Source organism: Tenrec ecaudatus, chromosome 9, assembly GCF_050624435.1.
Source record: "Tenrec ecaudatus isolate mTenEca1 chromosome 9, mTenEca1.hap1, whole genome shotgun sequence".
NCBI classification, from domain to species: Eukaryota; Metazoa; Chordata; class Mammalia; order Afrosoricida; family Tenrecidae; genus Tenrec; species Tenrec ecaudatus.
Window position 1 is genome coordinate 141,285,577 of NC_134538.1, and position 18,730 is coordinate 141,304,306.

General features: G+C 42.2%; 1 protein-coding gene across 1 annotated transcript in view; it reads left to right on the plus strand.

The window, feature by feature from the left end:
* PTPRZ1 (protein tyrosine phosphatase receptor type Z1) overlaps positions 1-18,730 on the plus strand; it is a 205,948-nt gene that overhangs the window by 25,687 nt on the left and 161,531 nt on the right. The gene's annotated exons all lie outside the window — the stretch shown is intronic.

The window sequence follows — 18,730 nt, forward strand, 5'->3', positions numbered from 1 at the left end:
CAAATCCTGGGCTACCTGATAGCAACCATTAGGTTTTCTAACCAGTAAAATTGGAATATTGCTGGAAGAGTAGACAATAGTAAGGAGGTTATTGGTGAGGAGGTGATCTGTGATGGGTTGAGGACTTTGCAGTGGGTTAATGAAATGGGGAACTGAAGCTGGGATGGAAAAATGGAAGGGTTTTTTAAGCGTATGAGAATTGGAAGATAGTGAGTAGCAATAATTGGGGTGGTGGTGTCCTGTATTATTGGGTTGACTGAGGATGGAGGTAAGGGGGGAATCTGTGGTGGCTGAGGTGGGAAATAAAGTACAAATAAAAGCTGCAGAAGCATATTGGTCCCAATGTAAAGTGGCTCCAAGTTTAGTTAAAATGTCTCGGCCAAGCAGCGGGGTGGGTCAGGAGAGCATGACTAAAAATGAATGTGTGACTGGCTTGTTATCCACTAGACATGAAAGGAGCCCGGTGGACAACGGGTGAGAGGGAGGGCTCTCGATTCCCATGACAGAGACCTGGGAAGGATGTAATGGACCAGAGAAGGAAGGCAAAACAGAGAAGGTAGCCCCTGTGTAGACCAGAAAGGGCAACAGCTTACCTGCTACCTTGAAGTTGCCCTGGGCTCTGCAAAGGTAATTGGGGTCAATGGGTCCGGATGCTGTCAGTCTTCAGCAGATAGGCCCAATAATGCCAACGGCAGGTCAGGGCTTGGAGAGACTGGTCTTCCATGGCTGGGCGCTAAAGGACAGTCACTTCTCCAGTGGCCCCATTGACCCCTCGCCAGACAAGGCTTGTTGAGTGAACGAGGTTGTGGGCAGTGATTAACCCAGAGACCTTGCTGGCCACACTTGAAGCAAGCTCCTGGAGGAGCTTGCTGTTCTGTCTGAAACTGCTTTCCCTGGGCATGGGAAGAATGCTGATGTCTTCTTGGCTGTCAAAGGCCTTGGGGATGCAAAGAAGGCTTGAGCTTATAAGTTTGCTTTCTGGCGATTTCAGGATTCCCTGCTGAAATGGTCTGCCTCTGTCTGCTCCTCTCTGGTATTGAAGACTTCAAAAGCCATATTCACTAGGTCACGGACAGGAGTCTGAGGGCCATCTGCAGCTTTTTTAAACGTCTTCCTAATGTCTGGAGCTGATCGAGTAATGAAGCATGTGGTGAGGGCAGTGGCCCCTGCTGGTGAAGTTGGGTCTAGACAGGTGTATTGGGTGAGAGTTTCAGTTAAGTGGTTTAAAAATGCTGCCAGATTCTCATCTGGCCTTTGAGTAATTTCTCTGAGCTTATCAAAGTTAACCGCTTTGTGTGAAATTGCCTGAAGGCCAGCCAAGACACACTGGAGCATTTTATCTTGGCAGGCCTGGCCGTCCTGGCTTGGCTGGGGATCCCAGGGTATCGGGTCTGATAATTCCAACCTGGTTCCTGTTTTGGAAGCGCTTCATTGCCCACAGGCATGGTAAGGTCAGTTAAATGAACTCGGTCTGCATGCTGTTGGGCATGAGTGAGAGAAAGGGGAACATGGACATGAACCACTTTTTTTAGTGGCCACAACTCCCTGTAGTGGGTGGGTGTGATGACACACAGGGGAAGCAAAGGAGAGGGCTTGGGGGTTGGGGTGGTGGGATCAGCAGAGGGTTGTTTTGGAGCCGAGGGAGGTGGTAGTGAGGGGTGTTCAGGATATGGAGGAGGCCCTACTGGGGGAGTGGACAAGGAGTCAGGAGGTTCAGAGGAAGACAAAGGGGGAGTAATATCAGAGACCTGATTGGAGAGATGTTGGTATGCCTGAGCTGGTGGGTATTTCTTGTTAGGAGATTGCTGGGCTAAGAGAACCTGAGTGGGATGACAGCTAGTACAGAGGGAGGGACGGGAGCATAGAAGGAAAAAAGCTTGGACGTAGTGGACCTCCGGCTGTTTGCTGGTACGCTGGCTAAAGTTCCTGAGATGGGTCAAAATGTTGAAATCACAAGTACCATTTTCAGGCCAGTGGGACTCAGTGTCATTTGTATTCAGGCCAAATCAAATTGCAGTGAAAAACAAGGCGTTTGGGTTGGAGGTCTGGAGTTAAGCCGAGGGTAGAGAGGTTAGCTAGGAGACACCCTATAGGTGTGGAAGGGTCAGGCTTAGAAATTTTGTTTCCCATGCTGCTGGGCTCTTGGAAGAGACCCAGCTAGAAAATCAGTGCCCCGAGTATCCAACTGGGTCACTGGAGGGAGGGGAAACCCAGCAGTTTCCCAGGTCCCTGGAAAATGGAAAAGAAAGACTCAGGCATCCCCAAATGTCTCTGACCTTTGGATGAAGGGAAGGGGGTGCCTGGCCTCTCAGCTCCCTGGAAAAGGAACAGAGAGACTCAGGCGTCCCTGATTTTCTCTCTTTTGAATGTGGCTCTGCCGTGGGCCCATGATTCAGCAGAAATAAAATGAATGAACAGAGCCTCTAATGAAAAAACCCAGCAACAAGGGACTGTGACTGAAACAGCAAGGAAACTGTAGCCAAAACAGCAGAGATACAAATTTGGTCAGGTACTCACTCGTAGACGTGGCAGATAGCAACTGAGAGGTTGGTCCCAGTCCGAGGGAAGGAGGGATGGAGGAGAGAGGGGCACCACACTTGTCTAAGCAGGCAGGGACGCGTTAGGACACCTCTGCTCCTCCTGGGTTTCGGCACCAAATATAAGCCAGATTTGATGACAGAAAGAAAGAAAGAAGGCAAAGGCAGAAAATAGTTTTGAAGGTTTATTTCAGAGCTCCCAGACGAGGTTCACAGGTTCCAAGTTGGGGGCCAGAGAAGTCGAACTGCCTGGGACAGAGGGAAAGGGTTTTATAGTACTGGTCCTAGGGAAAGGCAAATGAGGAATTTTCCATTGCGGTCTGCTGCTTTGCCAGTTGGGCAGTTAGTAACACCGTAACAATGTCATGATGTAGTAATGCTTATCTGGAGCCGCCATTCATCTGCTTCTGGGCTTTACAGGTCATCATCAGGAATCATTGGCATGATTGTGCACTGTCCTCAGGGTAATTGCTCCACTTGCCTATCCCACCAGTCCCAGTCCCCATTTCAGCCTAACACCACTCCTGTGGGTTTTCAAAACTAACTCTCATAGGAGCAGAAAGCCTCCTCCTTCTCCTGAAAGATGCAGCTGATGGGTTTGAGCTACTACTAGCCTTTTGATCAGTAGTCCCATGTGAACCCACTATGCCATTGGGTATGTTCACATTGTTAATAAATGGTTGATTAATGTATGATTCAAATCTAAGATGAACATCCAATTTCATGTCTTTAATTGCATCAAAACTGCATTGTTTTAGCATAAATCATTATAAGGAAAAATATTGCTCCCAAGGTATACATATTATAAGACTTGATTAATTCTGATGGCTAAACTATCCTCTGACCTCTATAACCCTATAGGACAGAATATAATTGTTCCTTAATGTTTCCAAGGCTGTAAATCCTGATATGAACAAACTCATCTTGCTGTCTAGTTTTATACACTGCCAGGGTTGTTGCCTCTGATTGCCAAACTACCCTGTGGAAAAACCCCAAATCCACTGCCATGGAATCATTGCTGGTAATGGCTACACATTGGGCTGTGATTCACAGGGTTAGCAGTTCGAAACCAGCTTCTCTGAGGGAGAAAGAAGGGATTTCTAGGCCCACAGAGAGTTAATAGTCCCAGAAACTCACAGGGTCAATTCCACACTGTCCTACAGGGTCACTATGAGTCGGTGTTGACTCGATGGCAGTGAGTTGGTGTTTCAGAACGTACAGAAGGGTCCCTTTACCAAAACTTTTTCTAACGCTAGATATTTAACAACAACCCCCCACCCCCACCCTGACACACACACAATTATTTGGTTTAGTTTGTATTTACTTGAGGAATAATATAGTTAAGTGCTTATGTTTATATTTATTACTGTTTATATTTCTCTTATCAAATGTCTTTTTATAGAAATAGGTTGCCTTTTGTTCCCTTAAGGGTTTATATGTTTACTTATAGATTATTAGAGTACTTTATTTTAAAGTAATCTATGTCATTCCCACCCCCACCTACCCCCAGCTGCTGGAGTTTTGATATTTTATTGGGTTATATGCATTTGTTGTTTTATAGATAACATATAATGTAATTTGAGGCTGTACCACCTTGAAAGTTAATAGCATTTGTATTAGACATTTAAAGGGAGCGCCTCAAGGCCCAGTAGGTAATCCCACTTGAGAGTGTCATCCTCATTTTAAAACAAGAGTAAGCTCTCCTCTAACGTGTGGTGGAGAGAAGTGAAGTACACACTCTGCTGGCTCTTGTTTAAACAGATTTCTATTTTGTTTCCAAATGTTTCATTATTTTAAGGTCCAGGTGCTTAGGAAAGACATGTTGTTGCTTGCTTGCTTTTCTGAAACTGGAGAATGTACTCCTCCTGGTTTTTGGACCCTTAAAAATAGAAATTGGCCCCAAATAAATCTGACTGACTTTCATGAGAAAAAATAAATATGTTCTGTGTCTCCTGACTGTTTTCTTCTGGTCTTGTTTATCCCCCACCCTGAGGTGCTACATGTCCAGGATAATGATGGTTGTATATATTTTGGAGCCAGATCATGGAATTCTAGCAGTGTAAGAAAATGGGAACTCCTAAACAATAAGAGGTTGAAAGAGTGGCCTGGGATTTCTCTCTACACTGAATAGAATTCCTATGAAACATTTGCACCCAAAATAATAATGCCTTTTTTTTAGAAATTTACTGAGTGAAAAATAAAAAAAACTAGTATTTAAAGGAAACATTAACTGTGGAGGGATTGGAGGTTTATTGTATCACATCATATGAGGAACGTTTAGTATGTAATTTCATTTTGTTGTAACCATTGCTACATTTATACGAATCTTCTATATACATTAGTGATCTCAGAAAGGTCCTTTCCCCCACCCTAAACTATTTTATTAGGAGCTAATCTAGGCATCGTATCATTCCATAGTTCAGTCATGTCAAGCGGTGTTGTGCAGTGGTTTCCATAAACAGTTTCAGAACATTTTCTTCCTTCTTGAATTCTTTGATATCAGCTCCTCTCCCCTTCAGCCCCCACCTTTCCTGCCTTTCCACCCAGGAACCTTTATTCTAGTTATTGTTTTTATAGACTCACCCCTCCTGGCTTTCATATGCCAAAAAACGTAGAAAACTTGTAACAACAAGTCAAGAAGGCTACCCCAAATGACAAAATATAACAGCGATAAACCCCAATATGAAAAAAACCAACACAGAAAATATGAAAAATCAGATCATCAGAAGGGAGATCAAATGACAAGGTTTTAACTGTTCAAGTCAGATTTATCATTTTAAATCTACTGTCGTCACCTCTCCAATACTCTGTCTGATAACCAGGTTATTCCCATCCCTCAATTATGGTTCACGGGAAATCATTGGCGGCTTATTTTCCGTGTAGTTTCTGCAAATGTATTTTGGTATTCTGCTGTCATCCAATGCCTTTTGCACACCAGAATCTCACAATTAAATCTCTGACACTATTCTCTCCTTTTGATTTGAAATTGTAATTTACAATCCTTGGATCACAGATGTTGGTGTGCTTCTTCTTGTGGACTTAATTGACACCTCGCCTAAGTGACTGCTTGTTTGAAAACCAGATTTGAAGACCCCAGGCACTATTCAGAAAGATCCCTTTTTCTTAAAGGATGATTTGAGTTTCCTGGCGACTCGACTCTGATGGCTTTACTTTCTCAAACTCACAGGCACAGAGTCAATTGTGTGACTCACAGTAACACGTTAGGCTAAGTAGAGTTGCCCCATTAGGTTTCTGAGGTTGTACATCTTTATGGGAGCAGGGCGCTGCATCTTTCTCCCTCAGAGCAACTGGTGGGTGCCCTTGACCTGTTGGCTAGCAGCCCAGAGCATAATTGACTAGGCCTTATTACTCGGTGTCATTGAGTCAATACTGACTCATGCCAACCCTGTATAGCATAGGGTAGAACTGCCTCTGTGAAGTTGCAAGACTGTAAATCTTTCTGAGTAGAAAGCCCATCCTTCTCCCATGGAGTGCTTATAGGTTTGGAACTGCTGGGGGTGAGCTCTGCGTAACCACTGCACCATCAGAGCTCCATGGCCCCTTATTATGTGAAGATGCAAAAGGCCACAGGAACCTGCAGCTTTGTCCACCAAACAATTGAAGGGGATCATTTTCAGTGCCCTCCTAGAGACCAGGTCTCTCACCAAACTCACTGCCATCGAGTCCATCCCAACTCAAAGTGACCCCATCAGCTAGGGTGGCATTGCTCCTGTAAGTTTCTGAGACTGTGACTCTTTACAGACGGACAAAGCCCCCTGTTTCCCTCTGAGCGGCTGTGGTTTCCAAGCTGCTGACCTTGTGTGACCACTATGCCACCAGGGCTCTAGGTCTATCACACACCCAGCTTGGGTAAATCTCAAAGAAAAGCAAGTTTTATTTAGGAATTCCTCGTTCCTCCTCACATGGTGTGTGGTGGCATACTTATTCAGAAGCCCTCTAAGGGTGAGAGTACATGTGAGAGGTAACAGAAAGCAGGAGACAGGATAAAGAGGGGTGGATACGAGGTGGCAGGACACAAAGAACTCAGCAAAGCCCGTCTTAAACCTCTTGATTCATTATCACAAGACCTCAGATTATTGCTCCATTTTGGGTGATCTTAAACAAAAACCTACATCACTGCTTTCCCTGTCTCTGCTGAACACCCCAGCCCCATGAGAATGAAGCTTTCTTAACTTCTGGGTCGTCGGCGGTACTGAAACAATAGTGAGGGGACCATCTCTGTTTCCTTCCTCCTCCTTGCTAATCCTCTGAGGTGTAGAAGTTCGCCTCCCTGTTCTACTGGATTACATTTCTTTGCAATCATGAGTCAAAATCTCTCTGACTTCTAATGCATCAGGATCTATTCATGTGTAGCTTATGAATATTTTAGACACCTTTCCTGTATCTTTCAGACTTGATCATATTCTTAATAGGTTACACATGACACTCTGAATATATCAAAGGTGAATTCCACTACCTATACAGAGCATATTGTCCTGCTTCTTTCAGGTGACCGGAACTTTGCATTATCTTTAAAATGACTGAGCACTTAGCTGCTGTTTCGTCTGAATGGCTTTGTAAGCAGTTTGTCCAGTTGGTTTCTGACTGTCTTTCTCACCTGAGAAAACTTGGGTGCTGGAGCTTGTCAAGGTGAGAGCTGAGCATGGAAGAAAGCAGGTGGCTGTTGGACCTGGGACACAGGGACACCCAGGTGTGTGCAAGAACCAGAGATGAGGGGAAGCCCCTGCAGCTTCATGCTGGTGGGATGAGTTGTGGAGCAACTGTCAACTGGAGCTTGTGACACATCCCCTGAGGCACTTGAACGGAGGGTTCCTTTTATGACTGTTGCCCACCAAGACTGGGATGTAGGACAGGAGCGCTTTTGAAGGAAAGAGAGAGCCTGGTAACATCCTTTGTGACTCTGGACCGCCTGGTCTAATACCAGTGACTGACTGCTGCGTACATTTGAGTGTGCAGCTTCTGTGTCATCCACGTGTCTTGGACCAGAATCAGATCTATATTCTGAAGAAAAGCCCAGCCAAGTCCATATACAGTCCCATGACCCAAGTCTGAGCAGGGATGAGATGACCATTTAGTGAAGTAGAACTGGACACAAGGACAGGAATCGAAACCTGAGAGATGGGTGTCAAAAGCCCATATTTAATTTTCAGAATGGAGAGGTCAAGTTCAGGAGCTGGCAGGAGTAAGAAACATGACCAGGGCCAGGGAAAATAGGAAGAGATGGACTGAAAGTAGATACCAAGGACGCGGTCATGAGTGTAAACAAGGGTCAAATCCTGACCTATCCATCAGCCTTGGTGACACAGAAAACCAGTATGACCCAGGAGAGGCCCCTGTCCTTCAAGATCCATTACAAAGGCCTCCTCATCTGTGATCTTTTCCCTTAGTCCTACCATCACTCCCTGTACTGTGAAATCCTATTTTTCTAGTATCTTCTATTGCTTGGATCCCAGTGTATGGAAGTGGTTTATAAATCTCTACTCCCACTTCGAGGAGTTCTGGGGGTATAGGGTTATGCACTGGGCTGCCAATTTTAAGGTCAGCACTTCAGAGCCACCATCCACTCCTTGGCAGAAAAATGGGGCTTTCTACTCTCATAAACAGTGACAGTCTCAGAAACTCATGGGGACAATTCTTCCCTGCCCTATAGGGTCCTAATGAGTTGTCATTGACTCAATGGTGGTGAGTTGGGCTTTGTTTGAGTTCCACTCTAGTTCCACTCTAGTCTCAATGCCAGAAACTAGAGTATGAGATTACATATGAATGGTGTTATCTCAAGGTTCTGTCTACCTGTTAGTAGAGAGAATCAACAAATGGCCTTGATTATTGGCTCATCCTGTGGTAAATTATATTACCCCACTTCACTCAGGTGCCCTCGCCCTGATTGGCTACAAATCTGCATTCAAGAGAAGAGCACGTGAATACGTGTGGGTGGGCACACCTGGAGTTAGTGGTGCTGTGGATGTATTTGTTGGTAATATGGTTGGCAGTTTAATCTGTGTGTGCGATATAGCATGAAGACAATGAAATCTCTACCTGCACGGAGCACGTGTTCTTTACCACCATGCTAGCCCATGGATTCGAAGTAATGGTAGCTCTTTTGGGGGAGTAGCACTAAAGAGCAATGTTTTAAAAATATTCTTCTGTGATAAAGGCAAAAATATTGTGCTTGCCAGTAATCTCATTTTCATATTCACATGTTACTCAATGCGAGAAAGAAAACTAAATATAGAGGTAAGGCAATGTAGTGTGACGTGCAGGAGCAATATGATAAAACCTTAACTTAGGTTAATATTATTGAAGAAAAGATGTATTTTGTTAAAATGATTAGTAACCAGGGAAACAGAATGATGAAACCATAAAATCCTTTCTATTTGCTCTAGGAGATAAAATTTAGATAATTTTAGAAGAATGAATTCATGAGGGTTATAGAATGATACATTTTATCAAAACATGTTTATGCTGCTAGTATAGTCTAAAAGTTCATTCAGGAAATATTTCACAAGTGAAATCAGGTTTTATTGTTAATATGTAGCATTTACTGCATGCAGACATGGGCTCAAACCCAACACTTGTGAGGATGCTGCAGGCCGGCTGGCCATTCCATTCTGCTGCAAATTGGGTCCCTATGCGCTGGAACCGACTTGTCAGCACCTACCACCACCACCAACGTTGCAGGAGGATGTTTTTCAGAGATTACTGATTAATTGGTCATTGATGCTGTTTATGAAAATGATTTTTTCTGGGAATTATTCCATAAATGCACACCAGAGTATGAAAGACATTTTTGTTTGGGTAAGTTCTTTCCGTGGATTTTCTGTGACCTATTGTAATCCAATGAAATAAAGTGCTCTCAGTTCCTTTATTTAGCTCATTTATGTTTTTTAGTGTTATTGTGCTTGTGCAGCCACAGTGAAACAAAAACCCCAGAAAACTACTTTTTGTGTTGATCCAGGATTCCATTGCCATGCAGGATAATACTGCTGATAAGTCAACACAGTTACCTTTTTAAGGCAGGAGAAAGAAAAGCAGAGATAACAGCTCCTTACTACACATTCTCTATTGGGAATGCCCTATTTATTCATTCATTCTGGATACATTTTATGTGACAGGCATGGACTGAGTGCTTGGTATATAGAGGAGAGGTCCTTGCCCACGTAGAATAAGTATTACTGTGGGCTCTTGGTACTACCGCAGTGCCCATTATGATGCTGTCATTGTTATGAGGTGCCATAGAGCCAGTTCCAACTCATAGTGACTCCATGTGCAGCCGAATGACCCTGCCTTGTTCTGTACCATATGCACGGTTGTCATGTCTGAGCTCATGTTTTTGCAGCCGCTGTGTCAACCCTGCTCCTAGAAGAAGGCTTTCCTTTATTTCACTGACGACCTACTTGACCAAGCATGTTGTCCTTTTCTGGCCTCTTCTACATGTCCCGAGTACATGAGATGAGATCTTGCCATCCTCTCTTCTAAGGAGTTGGCCAGCCGTTCTGCTTTCCAGACAGTAGGTTTGTCCTTCTGGTAGTCCATGGCTCTTCTAAAATTCTTCAGCAACACCGCAATTTAAATGAATCGATTCTCCTTCAGCCTTCCTTGCTCATCGTCCAACATTCACATGCATTTTAGGATTTTGAAAATATGATGGCTTGGATCAGGCACACCTTAGTCCTCACAGTGATATCTTTGCTGTAGAGCACAGGTCTTGTTCAGCAGATTTGCCTGATGCAAGATGTTCTTTTGGGGTATCGTAACCTAAAAATTTGATTTCTGTGTATTCCCTATGGGGAAATCTGAAAACCTTATGGTTCACATTGAAATGTTGTCAGATACTGAAAACCTCATGATGAGAAGCAGAAAGTTTTTAGAGCTAGTACCAGAAAATGAGCCCCACAGGTCAGAAGGCACTCAAAACATGACTGAGTAAGAGCTGCCTTCCTGACGTAGAGTGGGTTATAGTGACACGGACAGAACAAAGCTTTCAGGGCCTTTATTTGATGATGGGACTGAAAATGAGAAGAAAGAGTGGGAGACATCAATAACCAATTAGAACTTATACTATAGGACGTATGAATCTAGGAAATCTGGAGGTTATTAAAAAATGAGATGGAACACAGATCAATGTTCTAGACATTAGTGAGCTGAGAAGCACTGGTACTGGCCACTTTGAATCAGAAAACTATATGATTTATTATGCATGAAATGAAAGGTTCAAGAGAAATGACATTGGCTTCATCAACAAAAGGGACATTTGAAAATCGGCCTTGACGTGAAAAACTGTCGTGATAAGATAATATCTATACATATACAACTATTATTCAAATTTATGCACCAACCACTAAAGTTAGTGATGAAGTCATTGGAGAATTCTAGAAATGCCTTCAGCTTGATCAAACATGCAATCAAGATGCATTGATAATTCTTGGCAATTGGAACGCAAAAGTTGGAAACAAAGAGAGAGGAACCACGATGGGAAAATAAGCTCTTGAAAATCGCATTCTAGAATTTTTCAAGACCAATGACTGCTTCATTGCAGATATCTTTTTGAAGAATTGTTTCTAGTATTTCAAGAATTTGAAGATATAATTTCTGTAATTTTTAGGATTTATGGTTTGGTTTTAAAAAATAATGAGAAATTGACTCTGGATAGAAAACAATGGTGTGTCTTGTCAGTGCTATTCTAATAAAAGTAAGCACCATGTAGTTTAACTCCCTAGAAAAATACTAACTATATGAGTAATTCCCAGTATTTCCGTTTCTATGTGGACCTGAGAATTATAAGTGCTTCCTTAGTTTAGCTTTGATAGATTCAAAATAATTTCATTTTCAGTAGCTACTGAAATGACTCGGTATATTAGCTAAATATTTTTAAGTGAAGGATAATCATTTAGATTTATGTCTGTCTTTAAATGGTCTTCTACTGACTTGAGTCTAAGAATATGCTTTTCCTACTGACTTAACAAAGGAGCGTGTAGATAATGTCATTTCAAAACATGATGTTGAAGAGGACTTTTTCTTTCATCTTGGGATTGCCTGGATGGGTATCTGTGTGCAAAAAAAGATGCCTGCCTAAGGACTTCGTGTTCTATAGAAAACGGCCATCAATTAGAGTAACAGATCTACCGCCTTCAACTCTGAGCATCTCACCAGACTTAGGAGGAGAGACCTGGGTGAGGGAGACAATGGGGACCATCATCATGGCCACTGCCTAATAGGGTGATTGGTGTTTCTTTCCACTGCCTGTACGGGTTGGGGTGAGACATAGGACTCATTCAAAAAGATCTGGGATTCTTGCAATGCATAGAAAATTGCACAGAAATTGACAACCATAAGAAGATTTGAGTCTAAGGTTTTGCTAAAAGCCAGGCTGAGAGCTACGAGCCAACGGATTTCAACTCTGAAGAGTCTGCGCAGGGAAAGGTTCTCAGTCATGAAACATGTGAGAGTCTATCTTCACTGCCAGTATGAGGCTCAGAGTTCCTGTCTTTCCTAAAGGATGGTGGCTATTTGGGCCTTAGACCTGAAAACAAATTCAAGTTCAACGCCTGCTTTGTCAATACTGAACTGTTCGGAATCCTACACCCACTCCATCTGGAGGCCTTGGCTGCCTACCCACCACCTCATCCATTCACTCCGTTGCGTCATGACCATGAACTTCTCCCTTCCTAGCTTTTCCACATAATTTGTAAGACACATCGATCATAGTACCAGTGGTTTTATTCCTTTAAAAATCTTTTTTTTTTAGTCACTTGCACTGTTCAAGGACCTTGACAACATGACACCTTACTTTTCATAGAAGAGCTACGGTTCTATTTGGTAATACGGTGATAGTTCAATGGCACATTTTTCTAGTTAACCGGAGAGCTTAATCCTGTTCATGGAGTCTCTGCTCTTAGTACTTAGCCTGGTAATAACAACTTTAAATGAGCCCTGCCTCCATGGAAAGCAAACCGTCATTTCAATAGCCTAGCATCTCTGGTGGATTGAAGACTCCATCAGGACTGAAAGGTCATGTCTGGAATGCTTCCTGCTGTGTGAACCTTTGGATTCAAAACATGAAATTTCACATGTAAAGGAGCAGGCAGCTGTTGCTCTCTTATCTCTCTCTCCCCCATATGTAGCATGATTATTTTGTTTTTAAAATATTTAATACTGAATTATTAAAATTATTTAAAATTTTTATATTTAATACTGAATTATTAAAAATCATACCAATGATGTCTTCTTACTAGAGAAGTGAAGGTTCCACAGAAGGGGTTTCTGTTCAGTGATGGCCCGAGCAGTCTGAGAAATGGTTTAAATCTAGTGTCCTAGTGTCGAAGGGTAGACTCTCAGAGTTGAAATCTAGCCTCTTGATTCTTAAAAAATTGTAATTAAGTTGCTTTTTTATAGGATGCCCAATTCCATATCAAGATTCCACCACCCCCCCCAAAAAAAAGAGTTTGGTTTGAAGGTGTTTGGGGTGGTTGGATTTTTCCCTTCCTTCCAAAGAAAAGTCTTGAATAGGACTGAGGCATTGGAAACAGCAGCAGGTCTTGATGGCACCTGTCAAGAATAATCACAGGTGGGGCACCATCTAGAGCAGTGGTTCTCAACCTTCCTAACCCTTTAATAGTTCCTCATGTTGTGGTGACCCCAACCATAAAATTATTTTCGTTGTTACTTCATAATTGTCATTGTGCTACTGTTATGCATCGGGAAACTCCTGTGAAAGGGTTGTTCGACCCCCAAAGGGGTCACGACCCACAGGATGAGAACCGCTGCTCTAGAGTGTAGCCTGCTTGGACCTCCATTCCCTGAATCCATGAAGACAGTAAGTTTGCAGATTTTGGTCACAAAATCTATTGGAAATTAAAGTGTATGATTGATGCATATTTTTGGAAGTTCAACTTGTCTTCTATTCAGTATGTATATGGAATAATAAGTTACTGCATTTTAAAGATGATCACTTGATGTAATATATGCCTGTATTAGATTGGAAGAGATATTTTCCCCAAAAGAAGTTACTAATTTGAATTCTATAATTCAGATATCACATATGATGAGATGATTATGTAATGAGAGTACGAATAAATCTATTTCTAAAACAAATTATTTTTAACCTATAAACGTCATACTAGTACAAGCAACTGGAATAGTGTTATTTTGATACCGTTAACTATGTGGTGACAAGCTTAAGAAATGGTTCCTAAACAGAGTGATATGTTTGTTTTCAACCTTGTTAATTCTACTGAAAAACTATAATTAACAAACAACTTACATATGTTCACAGTGAATGAACTGTGGAAAATAAATCAAAGGCATTTATTTGTTCTTATTGCATCTTATTGAACAAATAGGAGCAGATACTTCCTGAATGAGAACCTCAAGTCTCAAGTTATTTTATCATTCAAACATCAGAAGATAGGGATGTGTAAAATGCTTTTTATGATTTATTATGGTGTTGACTCAGGACCACACACTAAAGCGTGGCCTTGCTATCTGTCTGACTTTTCATGTGGTTTTATTTTATCATAAGCCTCGAAGGATATCTTAGATGCTTAAAAAAACCCTAGCAGTCTCTCATGTTTCAGACATTAAAATGTGTAGGGAAAAAAAAGTCAAAGTATTTTTAAGACATACAAATTGACATATTTTTTTGCAACATAACGTATCTCACTTTATGTATGGACTTCTCAACTTAGAAACTCTACAAAAATGATAGTGAATTGGATGTCACAGATTTTACGTTTTTCATGTGTGTCAAGTATTGAGATTCAGAATCCTTCAGGTCATGGGTGTGAAATTCCACTCTTCATATACAAATAACATAAAACACAGTCACCAGTTGAAAGCTATGTACTCTCGGCGTGAACTAATTCATCGATGCCTCCTCATTTATAAAATGATAACCAAATTTAAATATCCAGTCTTCAGAACAGAGCAATAAGAAGCTCAACAGCTGATATGAAAATTTCAGTCTTAGTCAATGCCAAGTTCCAACAGAACATGACAGGTGTTGTCAAATAAGTGTTAAAGAGGAGGTTTGTCAGTGTTTTTAAATTCTGAATGATTAACTCTTTGCCCATAAAACAATTGAGTATTTCCCCAGGTTTGGGTGCAATGTATTGGTGATGTTGGCTGTGATTCAACCACACGATCAGTCTTACATCAGCCTTATATGTTTAGCCATATGGCCTTTAATTGCGTATCTAGCTACTTCAGCTACTTTTATAGCAGCTAAATTTGTGCATCATATATAGCGTATCTTGTCAAGTCTGTATTTCAGTTACATTTGAAAAGAATGTAAATTATATGACATCTGCATTTCCTAGTTGTATTCTATTTTTTTCTCTGTCTTTTCAGAGAACCAACGCATCCAACATTTATCTTCTTTTCTGTCTTGGCTCTTTTAGTTTTTTTCATCACACTTCCCCCGCACCACCTCCTCCCCTCAACCTTTCTAATTGAGCTTCAGATTCTACGCTTGTTCAATTTTAACAGCTCCTGTCTCCTATCATGAGGCCTTATACTTCTCTCATGAGTGCCTCTTTGTTTTCATTATAATCGCTAAGATAATCATCTTTATCAAAGATTAAAATTTGGGTAAGCTCTTAGAACAAATAAGTTAATCAAACCTAACCCTTTACTGTCCATTCAGTTCTGGCTCATCACCACCATGTAGGACAGATTAAAACTACTTTGGTAACCTGATGGGTTACTGTTGGGCTGCTAACCTCAAGGACAGCAGTTCAAAACTACCAAGTGCTGTACTGGGTAAAGATGAGGCTCCCATAACGGGTTAGATCCTCGGAAACCCACAGGGGCAGGTCCACTCTGTCCTTTTGGGTCCTATGAGTTGGAATGGACTTGGTGGCAGTGAGGGCTTTTGAGTGGCGCAGGGTTTCCCAGCTGGAAATCGTTATGAAGCAGACTACCACATCTTTCTTCCGTGGAGCCACTGATGGACTCAAGCTGCCGAGCTTCCAGTGAACACTGGTGCAATGAAGGCTCTTATCATAAATTAATTGCAGTTTGAAAAATAATCTTCTGAAACCTACCGGTAATAATATTCCCAGTAAGCAATGATAAGAGCAGAATGACGTCTTCTGTGCCACTGTAGTGACAGTGCTACTACCAATCTTTTTACCATATTGCAAATAAGCATCAGATAATCTTGGATAAGGACTGGGAGAGTACAAATCAAGCGCTCATTGTTTTTGTACATCTTCCTGTCGCAGTGTTGACATGATTATGGTGTGTTCTTTGTGACCTGAGTGTTTCATGGAAACTTACTAAGACTTTATGGGGCATAGAGCAGATCATTTTATGGATTATCATTTTTTTGTGGCCCATCACTGATCTGTCCATTTCTCCTCCTTTGGTGGCTCGCATGTTGCTATGACACACAAGCTTATCAGCAGTATCATCACCGGTATCAAGTACCAGAAGAGTCAGACAGGCCCAGCGATGTAGCAAAAATTAGCCAATGGGAACTTTGTGCATCATAACAGAACTCTGTGGATCATTCAGGGCTGGAATGTAAGTTCCCTAAGTTGGAATTATGAACATTATAAATTCAGAAACACAGGAGATAAAGGGTAGGCATAATGGTAATGGTTTATATGTGTGACACTGTGACACAGTGTGTCACTGGATTGATTACAACTTGTAGCAACCCTATGTGACAGAGTCGAACTGCCTCATTTGGTTACCTAGACTAATCTTGATGGAGCCGATCAACAGGTCTTTTCTCCAGGAGAAAAGCTGGGGGTTGAAGCCACAGATCTTTCAGTTCACAGCTGAGCACAGAACCTCCATGCCATCCAGGCTCCTTCCTAACAGTCTGCAGAGGAATATAAGAATGCCTTCAGGTCTACACTGGAAATTCAAGGGCATGAGTGATATATGCCTTCAAAGATTTGGGGTTCTTCTCAGCCCACAAAGCCCTGGTCAAGTAGAAGGGTGAGTGTCGGACTGTGTATGGAAAGGTCAGCAATTCAAATCCACCAGCAGGTTCTCAGGAGAATGAGGAAGCTGTGGTCTCCCTTGTATATAAGTCAGAGGAGCAGTTATATGATGGCCTGTAGGGTCAATATGAGTTAAGATTTACTTGTTGGTCGTTGGTTTGGTTTGGGTTGTTTTCAGTCTAGGCTTGTGAAGATAGAAGACAACCTCAGACATAAATGGTCTCAGAACCTGCATTCAGTGCTCTCTTGCTGTGAAACTGCTAGAATGTACCACCAAGATGGAGGCAGGGGCAGCATGAATTATTTTCATGGCATCCAAGAAAGCAGAGTGGCAGCCAAGGAAGCAGCAATCAGAAGTAAGGAGAGCCTGAGGAGACCAGGCCTGCAGCAGGCTGAGGCACTCCCAGTGCACACCGCAAAGGAAGGGTTTTAGTGGGGAAACCTGGAAATATGGCATAACTTAATTCATTGACCATGTGTAGGAAATATCGTATCAAGATGGGTTGACAGAAACCAGAAGTGTCTCAAAAATCTAGAGTAAATCCACAATTAACACTTAGAAAAGTTATCCATCCAGTTTTTCAAAAGAGGGCATTTACTAACTGCAAGAAAGTGAACAAGTTGATTAGGAAGGAGACATCAGTGCCATACTCTGTTCTGCTCATCAGTGACCTATATTTAATCCATCACACCATTGGCTATTTCTAGGATTGTGACACCATATTAGAAGTTTAGGGGCTTGGGGGAACGATGAGGTCCCCAGTTAAGTTAGTGGAGTCAAGACTTGCACATCAAAATTAAAAAGCACCATATAGTATATTAAATGTATAGAGCGCAGTCAAATGATGTTGTCTAAAGTCACGGCATCAAATTCCAGAAGAGAGAACAATCAGATTGAAGAGTGTGGCCTTCGAGGCAACTGGATTAGAGAGGTGGAGTTAGCTGCCTCTGAGGACAGCTCTTTTCCATCTGGATCTCCTAGCCCCATTTGAAGTTGGGAACTAAATATTTATAATTTGATGAAAGTGAATATGTTTTAGAAGGTAGAGAACCATTTTGCTGGCAGTTGGAAGTTTGTAGAGTAGTTGAGAAAGGAGGATGCCTCCTTTATCTTTGTCACCTCATTTTTCCGTGATTGCTCCTGTCCTGGCCCAGCTTTGGGCAAACTGCCTTTCTTGTTGGCTCTCAACCCCACCAAGCTTGATCTAGCCTCAGGGTCCCTGAGTGAGTGCCTTGGAGAGGCCTCTGCTTGGGTAGCTGAGGGCTCACTTACATCTTTCGCTGAAGAGTCGCCCTTTGACGAGGCCTCCCTACACCAGCCAGGGATTGCTCCTGCTCATCCTTCTGTCTTGTTTGGCTCTGACGCTTCTCTTCTTAGCATTGCTCATTTCCCACACACGCGATGATACACTGTCTTATTCTTTTTAGTATTTCCTTACCAGCCCAGACTGAAAGATGAGCTCCACAAGGACAGGCTTCTTGCCAGGTCTTTGGTTGGTGTTTCAATGACATAATCCAAGTGTCTATGCATTGGTTGAATGGATATTTCAACTAACGAATGAGGGAAGAACCCATGGGGGGGAAGTCATGCCCATTATTTCATTCTGTTATACATAGGGCCATTATGAGTCGGAACCAGCTTGATGCCATCTAACCAGTATACCCATTGCCTTAGAGTCGATGTCAATTCATGGCAAGCCCATAAAGTGGGAATGGAAGGAAAAAAGAGGCAAAAATGGGCAGAACAAGGACATCAATTAGGAACTGTTGCATTACTTCCTAGGCTATGTGATGGTAGTTGGTATCTGGGTGGAGGCAAGCCAAGTGAAGTGCCAAGAAGTGAAGAGATTTGGGATACTTTTTTAACACAGAATTGACAAGGGGGTACAAATAAATCATTAATTCGAACTAGGACATAAAAAGTGAGACCAGGTGGTGAAGAGTTGGGCTGCTAAGTGAGAATTTGTTGGTTTGAACCGCCAACCGCTCCACGAGAGAACGAGGGGGGTAATCTATAAGGTCAACTATGGGGTAGTGCCTCTCCATCCCATAAGGGGCTATCAGTCAGAATCAACTCAGTGGCAGTGGGTATGATTTTTTTGAGGGTGGGAATCTGAGGGGAGCAGAAAATACCTGTCAATAAGGGATATCAGCATACCAATATATACTGTTTAAAAAGATGTATTCATAGGCATGCATTTTGGAAATTTAAAATTATTTTTT